This window comes from Olea europaea, chromosome 19 (genome assembly GCF_002742605.1).
Source record: "Olea europaea var. sylvestris chromosome 19, O_europaea_v1, whole genome shotgun sequence".
Lineage (NCBI taxonomy): Eukaryota > Viridiplantae > Streptophyta > Magnoliopsida > Lamiales > Oleaceae > Olea > Olea europaea.
In genome coordinates this window covers 8,776,483-8,785,725 of record NC_036255.1, presented here as the reverse complement: position 1 = coordinate 8,785,725, position 9,243 = coordinate 8,776,483, and the positions used below count along the sequence as shown (strand labels likewise).

At 34.1% G+C, this 9,243-nt stretch overlaps 1 pseudogene; it reads left to right on the top strand.

The window, feature by feature from the left end:
- The first annotated feature begins 1,524 nt into the window (after positions 1–1,524).
- On the top strand, positions 1,525–8,882 carry LOC111368305 (annotated as a pseudogene).
- Positions 8,883–9,243: the final 361 nt, after the last annotated feature.

Genomic DNA, 9,243 nt, shown 5'->3' with positions numbered 1-9,243 from the left:
TTAAGTTTATCAAATTATCTTTTCCCCTAATTATATGATCTAAAGGAAGTATAGCAATTATAAATAAGAGTCCTAGCTTGAGTGAGTTAATACCCCAAATAGTCACCGAACTTTGCTAAAAGTTTCTAGGAGGTCACTGAATTTCAAAACTTCCTTAAATAGACACTAAACTTTGTAAAAAGCTCCTAGGAGGTCACTGAACTTTAAAACTTCTCTACTTAGTAACGGAACCTTGTAAAAAGTTCCTAAGAGATCACTGAACTTTGCAAAAATTTCTTAGAAGGTCACTAAATCAGTGATGTTGGAGTCTCAATTTGTAAAGTTGAGTGACCTCCTAAGAACTTTTTTCAAAGTTCAGTGACTATCTAGGGAAGTTTTGAAGTTCAGTGACCTCCTAGGAGCATTTTGCTAAATTCAGTGACCATTTAGGAAAGTTTTGGAGTTCAGTGATCTCTTGGGAACTTTTTGACAAAGTTCAGTGACTATTTGGGAAATTAACCCTAACTTGAATATATAATATTGTTCTATGCAATTTGTATAGATTTAGGTTTATTAAAGTCTTAAAGTTTACATTTCTTAATTCTTTGTAAGGGAAATACCTAGTATAGGTATTTGATGTAACCTTTCAAAGGTAAGGCTGTATGTCCCACTCCATGTTCTTGTTTTGAATAATATATTAGGATAAGGGATAATGTCAAACTTCCATTCAAGTTCAAGCAAGAAGGCCTAATAGTCCCTTGTATTGAGTGGACTTTTACCCAAAAAAAGGAATCTAACATTATACTAAAAATCGTTGGTATATAATGGGTATCTTGGGCCTCAAATTTATTGGAACTAGGTGTGTTAAATGGGTCTAGTCAAGCTCGACTCATTATCATCAGGTTTGATTTGATTTAACATAAGAGTCGGTGCGCTTCAATGAAGTGTGGTGATTCTCCCTTTGAGTGGGCTTGTCAATTTTTTTCTTTTGAATTTGAGCAAAAAATGAGCGACTCAAACGAGTATTTTGCAACTATTCTTGTATATGTAGCTTTGCTTAAGCACGAGTTGAGTCGGCTCGACTTGATCCACTTTCCACACTGAGTTAGAAACTCAAATTTCTTTCAATTTCAGGGTCCATTTATAGCAAAGCCATGAGTAGGTCCAAAACAACATATGAGTTTATGGAAAAGACCCAGATCTAGAAATTAGCACTAATGGGCTTAGTCATTTTTTTAATAGAAAAAGAACATGTCATTCTAAGAACAGTAAAAGTGTAGACTTTAATACCGGGTACACACTCTAAGTTAAGGTTAAAACACTCTTGCCACGTGCCCATATGAGGCTATCTTAACCTGGTTGATTTTTCCCAAAACACCCTTAAAGTTTACGAGATATGACATTGCCATATCAAACAAAACACACAGATATATGACTCATCATAAGGATAAAATTGAGGTTTCAGGCTAAACCTTTGAATTTGTAAAACCCATAAAATAGTAACCTTTCAAACACTGTAAATCAAGCCAACCACTGTCCTTTGACATGGCACTTCTTAAACAATTTCTTGCAGTCATTTTCTTCTTTGTATCTCATGCCTTGGGTTCATTAGAAACCAATGCGAAGCCAAAATGTAATTGGAGCACCGCCATGGGATGCCACCACAAAAAGGAGGCATTAAAACCCAATGTTATTGCCATTGCTTCGATTCTTGTAAACTAGCATGATTGGTGTTTGTCTACCCATTTCTTCTCGTGCAAATCGGGTGCTTAAACCTAACAAAGAATAATCTATTTTGGTTAAGGCTTTTGCATCTAGGGTTATTCTTGCCACTGGGTACATGCATGTCATGCCTGATTCATTTGATGATCTAAGGTTGTTGTGTCTGCTAGAGAATCCTTAGAGGAAATTTCCGTTCTCAAAATTTGTGGTAATGTTGTCGGCAATGTTCACTTTAATGGTATATTCATACACCATGAGTTATTACAGAGAACGAAATATAGAATGCGAGGTTGAGACAAACTAGGATGCCATGAATGGAAATGTGGTCTCTTAAACTTCTGGTCACGACCATGGAAATAATGGTGAAATCAGGGTTGTAGATGGGAATGCATCACAATTGCTATGGTATCGAGCGATCGCCTTGTCTTTGTTTGATGCGTGCCATTGTTAGTTTTTTTTTATTATTGTTGGAAAATGGTTATTGAAATAGGTCAACTTTGAGATTAAATTTCAGTGGAACTCGTACTTTAATTTTAATAGAACCTAGCAAATTCATGTTCTACTCCGCGAGATGATTAACAGGACCTAGCATATTCACCGTTGAAGACAGTAAATTCGTTTTAAGAAAATATCGTGATGTCGGTAGGATCGAATTATTCTATTATGATCCTATTGATCGTAAAGTTACTTTGAAAACAAATTATTCTATCAGATTGTTTAGAAGGAGAAACTTATACTCCAAAAACAACAATCTTAAAATGAATTTTTTTTTGTTTATTTTGTTTATACTCTTTCTTATTATTTATCTTTTGATTGTGTTTCAGAAATGGTAACTTCTGATACTACACTCCCGAATACGATCGGAGAGAAACCAGAGAAATTTAATGGGTCAGATTTTAAGCGTTGGCAACAGAAAATATTTTTTTAGTTGACAACATTAAGTTTGACAAAATTTCTCAATGAAGATGCGCCTTCATACACTGAGCAAGAAAGTGATGTTGAGAAATTGGCTGCGATTGATGCATGGAAGCATTTCGATTTTTTGAATGGACTGGATAACACATTATATAATGTGTACTGCAATAGGAAGTCTGCAAAAGAACTATAAGAATATTTGGACACCAAGTACAAAACTGAAGATGCCGGCACGAAGAAATTCATTGTCGATCTTTTTTGGATTATAAAATGGTTGATAGCAAGACTGTTATATCCCAAGTTCAAGAACTTCAAATCATACTCAGCAACATCCATGCCGAAGGAATAAAACTAAGTAAATCATTTCAAGTTGCTGCACTGATTGAGAAATTAACGCCTTTCTGGAAGGAATTCAAGAATTACCTAAAGTATAACAGGAAGGAAATGAAAGCTTAAAGATATCGTTGTCCAGTTGAGAATAGAAGAAGACAATCACAAATCTGAAAAGAGAGTGGCGCATCTCATTTGATAGAATCAAAAGACAACATTGTGGAAGGAGGTTTAAAGACCAGCAAAAAGAGGAAGTACTAACAATGGCGATTGGCAAACTGGTTCTTCAAAAAGTGCTAAAAAATTCAAAGGCAATTGTTATAATTGTGGCAAGGTAGGACATTAATCCAAGGACCGTCAGAAGATAAAGAATGTCAAGGGAAAAACTCATCAGGTCAATGTAACAGAATATGACAACCTCTCTGATAAGGCGCAAGACATAAATCTTTCTGTGGTCATCTTTGAATGCAACTTAGTTGGAAACACTAAGGAATGATGGGTGAATATTGGAGCTACTCGTCACATATGCTCAAACCGCGGGATGTTCTCTACCTACAAAGTAATGGGCCATGATGAACAACTCTACATGGGAAACTCGTCATTTTCCAAGGTTGAAGGACATGGAAAGATAATGCTGAAAATGACAGGTGGAAAGGAGCTTGCTTTGAATGACGTTCTTCATGTGCCTGATATTCGAAAGAATTTGGTATCTGGATCCCTATTAAGTAAGAACGGGTTTAAGTTAGTATTCGTTTTAGACAAATTTATACTTACAAAGAATAAAATTTGTGTAGGAAATGGCTACATGAATGAGGGGCTCTTTAAGTTGAATGTAATAATCGTTATACCTCCAATTATGAATAAAATTACATCATCTTCTTACTTGCTTGAGTCGTTTAATATTTGGCATGAACAATTAGAACATATAAACTATAATACTTTGCATAGACTAATCAAATTGAATTATTACCAAAATGCTATTTAAATCCTAATCACAAATGCGATATATGTGTAGAAGTCAAAATGACACGTTTACCCTTTCGTTCTATTAAAAAAAGTACCGAACCCCTAGATTTAATTCACATCGACATATGTGATTTAACCTTGTTCAAACTAGAGGAGGTAATAAGTACTTTATCCCTTTTATCGATGATTATATTCGATATTGCTATGTGTATATACTCAAAAGCAAAGACGAAGCAATAAAAGTGTTAAAACACTACAAGTTAAAAGTTGAAATTCAAACTTAGTAAAAAGATTAAGATCATAAGAAGTGATAGAGGTAGTGAATATGATTCATCGTTTGAACAATTCTGTTCAGAACAAGGAATTATTCATCAAACTACCACGCCTTATTCTTCTCAATCCAATGGCATTGCTGAACGCAAGAATTGAACATTGAAGGAGACGATGAATACTATGTTAATAAGTTCTGGACAGCCACAGAACTTGTGGGAGAAAACTTTGCTTTCTACCAATTATATTCTTAACAAATTTCCACATCAAAAATCGCATAAGATACCTTATGAAGTATAGAAAGATCACAAACTTAATTATAAATACTTGAAGGTATGATAATGTTTGGCTTAGGTAGCAGTTCCTAAACCTAAAATGGTTAAGATATGATTTAAAACCATTGATTGTGTATTCATTAATTATGCCTACCATAGTAATGCGTATAGATTTATTGTACATAAGTCTGAAATACCCGATGTGCATGTTAATATGATTATTGAATTAAGGGATGCTACATTTTTTGAAAATGTTTTTTCTTATAATATGCAAAGTGAATCAAATTCACAAAAGAGATCTCGTGAAAACGAGGAGGCTATGGATCAAGAATTTACAAATGAACAACTTAGATGCAGTAAGAGGGCTAAGATGTCAACCTCCTTAGCGCTTGACTTTCTATCATATTTGTTAGAAAATGAACCTCAAAACTTTAAAGAAGTTATGTCATTGACCGAAGCTTCATAGTGAAAAGAAACTGTTTATAGTGAAATTGAATCCATACTACAAAATCATACATGGAAATTAGTAGACCTTCCTTCGGGTAATAAGCCATTGGGGTGTAAATAGATCTTCAAAAGAAAAGTGAAAGCAGATGGATCAATTGACAAATATAAAGCTAAACTTATCGCTAAAGGCTACAAGAAAAAAGAATGACTTGATAATTCGATACATATTCTCGTGTGACAAGAATTACTTCCATATGTATGTTAATTACGACAGGAGCGTTGAATGGTTTGGATATACATCAAATGAATGTTCAAACAGCTTTCTTGAATGGAGAGCTAGATGAAGAAATTTATATAGAGCAACCTCAAGGATTTGTCACCTCGAGACAAGAAAAGAAAGTGTGTCGACTTGTTAAATTACTTTATGGATTAAAGCAAACTCCTAAGAAATGACATAAAAAGTTATGATGTCAAATGATTTCAAAATTAACGAGTGTGATAAATGTATTTATGTCAAGAGCACACAAAATAGATATGCATGGTATGCTTATACGTAGATGGCATGTTGATTATGGGTAACAATAATATCATAATTCAGGCTACTAAAAGGGTACTAACAAATAAATTTAAAATGAAGGATTTAGGTGTGGCCATGTTATATTAGAAATTAAAATCTCTAAAACATCTGATGGTCTCATATTGTCTCAATCACCCTACATTGCGAAGATTCTTGATGAATTCAAGAAATATGATATTATTTTTATGAAAATACCTATAGATGTCAGTATGCACCTTGTTTTCAATACTGGTGACAGTAAGTCTCAATTGGAATAGTCTCGAATTATTTGTAGTTTAATATATGTCATGAACTGTACTCAAACTGATATTGCTTAGTTAATTAATACGCTAAGTTGATATACGAGCAATTCAAGCACTAATCATTGGAAGGTAATTGTTAGAGTTTTAGAATATTTAAAATATACCAAAAATTTTGTATTGCACTATTCGAGATATCCTATAGTACTTAAAGGATATTGTGATGTAAATTGGATATCAGATACTAAAGACTCCAAGTCAACAAGGGGATATGTTTTTATACTTGGAGGTGTTGCAGTATCATGGAAATATTCAAAATAAACATGTATAGCTAGATTAACAATGAAATCTGAATTCATTGCTTTAGACAAAGTTGGAGAAGAAGTCGAATGGCTACAAAACTTTTTAGAAGATATTCCATGTTGGCCTGCTATATGTATCCATTACAATAGTCAATCATAATTCGTAGGGCATAAAAAGCAATGTATAATGGTAAATCTCGACATATACGTTGTAGACACAATACCATTATACAATTGTTCTCTACTGGTATTATCTCTATAAATTATGTGAAATCAAAAGAGAATATCGCTGATCCATGAACTAAAAGTTTGACAAGAGTGCATGTCGAAAGTTCATCGAAGGGGATGGGGTTAAAATCGATAAAATAATCAAAAGTTTTCATGGTGGCAATCCAACCTAGTTGATTAGAGATCCCAAGATCTAGGTTCAATGGGACAATCGAACTGTGAAAAACTTACTATGCACTGGGGAGATTATTACTCTTACCCATTCCTATGATGAGCCAGTGCCTAACTGTCGCGAAACAGGTTAAATTATGCTTTTAATGATTTTCATACCTTGATTCGTTCAAGTAGAGTATAACAAAATACTCTTTATGGAAATTACCTATGCGAGTAAGAAGGGGTCGCTTCTAAGAGAAATAGGTGAAGATGAATTTTCTAAAAACACTAATGAACCCTGTGTCGAAGGCCAAAATGGACACAAACGTGAGAACCAGCTGTGTTTGAAGAAAATTGTGTGACTTCTATTGTCCAGATTTATATGAATGACTGATTGTTCAAAGCAACTTGCTACTGATTGATTAAATAAATTCAATAGATTTTACTAGGAAAAGTTCAAAGTCTTCGACTACTTATCTCGATGCAGTTTTCTTCAACTTTACTTCGAAAAAAACATATCAAATGTTGATTGGAAAATGTCGACATATTTTATTCATGGAGGGAATTGTTGGAAAAATGGTTACTGAAATGGGTTAACTTTGAGTCCAAATTTCAGTGGGACCCATACTTTAAATCAGGACCTAGCATATTCATATTCTACTCCTTGAGATGATTAACGTGATATATTTATTTATCGAAAACCATTTAAAATTGAATAAAATATTTAACATCAAAGTATCCCACTTGAAACTATGAGTTAGTAAAGAATTTGATTTGCCAAACACTTATCTCGCATAGGAAAGTTGGTGTGATTTATATGGTGAAAGTTTGGGGATTGGGTTGGGGCCTCAAAGGGTACCAATAGTCTTTAGAAGGGGGGAGACTTATATCCTATCGGGTTCGATTATAAACCTATACCGATGCGTCGCCGTCCGTCCGGTCAACCCGCTCGGCTCGATACGAGCACGTGCCTGAGTCCGAGTTCGAGTCCGGTCCGATTTATGTTCGAGTACGAATGGGTCCTTGCACTATATTAACTTTTTGAATAAAATTTATTTGAATATTTTGGGCCAAAATTGTAAGTTATCAAATTCTTGGGTGCTTAATAATATTAAATCTTTAGCTTATTTTCGGGTAAACTTTTATCTAGATGGTCTGTTAATCGACTAAACTATCGACTGTTAACAGACTAAATAGTCGACCGTTACCCGACTTAACCAATGCAATATTGAACCAAGCCGTCTGTTCAAGTTTTGGGGGCTGTCTGAACAGTGACGATTGTTCTGATGGATGTTCGGATGATCACGAACAAGTCTATAAATAGTATGTCCCATTGTCAAAAAAATTACACAATTTTCATTGCAAACATTCTCAGCTTTGAATCTCATTCTTCATCTCATTCGTTCTGATATTACTTTCGAAATAAAAACACTTCGTTGTGTTAATTGAAACTCCTGTAGACTGCTTCCGTAGGAAATGAAATTCGTTCTATCTTGGAAAACGATTGCTAGACGTCTTTAATACCATTAAAGGTAGCAAATTCATTTTAAGGAAATATCGTGAAGTCCGTGGGCTCGAATTATTCTTTTTTGATCCTGTCGATCATACTGTTACTTTGAAAAAAAATTATGTTAAGGTAATTCTATCAGATTGTTTATAAGGAGAAACTTATACTTCAAAAACAACAATTTGAATTTGCACTACAACAAAGTTTGCTTTTTACGACGTGTATTGCATGTCGTAAAAAAATCTTCACAGCTTACATGTGAACACCATATAAAATCATGCTGTAAATGCTCACTTTTTTTATAGCATACAATGGAGGAACAACGTGCCCGAAATGTACATCATAAATACCTTAAGTAATTAAATAATTACTGTACACATTTAAGACATGCAGTAAATAGACTGTTTTTATAGTATGCCTCATATACACGCCGTAAATGAATGTTATAGAAAGCTACTTTTGTTGTGGCGTTGTAAGCATGATCAATCAGTTACAGTTTCAATCATCTTAACACCAAATGATGTAGGTTCTTGAGTTAGGAATTGTGGTGCATTCTATAGTAATAGGGTTATTAATGGGGGCTTTCGAAAATCCATGCACAATCAGACGATTAGTAGCTGCTATTTGCTTTCATCAACTCTTTGAAGGAATGGGTCTAGGTGGTTGCATATTGCAGGCTGAATATGGGACGAAAATTAAAGCAATAATGGTGTTCTTTTTCTCAGCCAACTTTGGAATTGGTTTATTAGATGTGTACAGTGCAAACAGTCCAACAGCCTTAACTGTCGTGGGATTGCTGAATGCATGTTCTGCTTGATTACTGAATTACATCGCACTGGTGGATCTTTTGGGATCAAATTTCATGGGAGACAAACTGCAGAGGAACATGAAACTACAAACATGGGCAGATGGGCTTATATTGCTGTCTTGTTGGGCGTTGGAGGAATCTCTCTTATGGCTAAGTGGCCTTAATGATTGTTTTCCTTCTGTTAATTTTCTACAAGCTACCAAATCTTGCTTGTTAGTTGAGTTAAAAAATTATCTTCAATTAATTATTTTAATCTTCAACAAACTTGCACAAGATTGAGGGTCCATCCACATTAATCTTGAATACACGAATGAGTACATGTGGGCTTTTATTGATGACAAAATTAAAACATAATAAGATTAAAAAAAAAATATTTACTCCGTCCGTGGAGTACAATAAACTATATTTAATTTCATGCTCTTAGTCATGATCTAGGGTTTATATTAATTTGTTTATTGCATGCATGTGTCTTAAATGGATAACAAACCAAAAATAGAAAAGAAATAAATAAATAAATGGGAACAA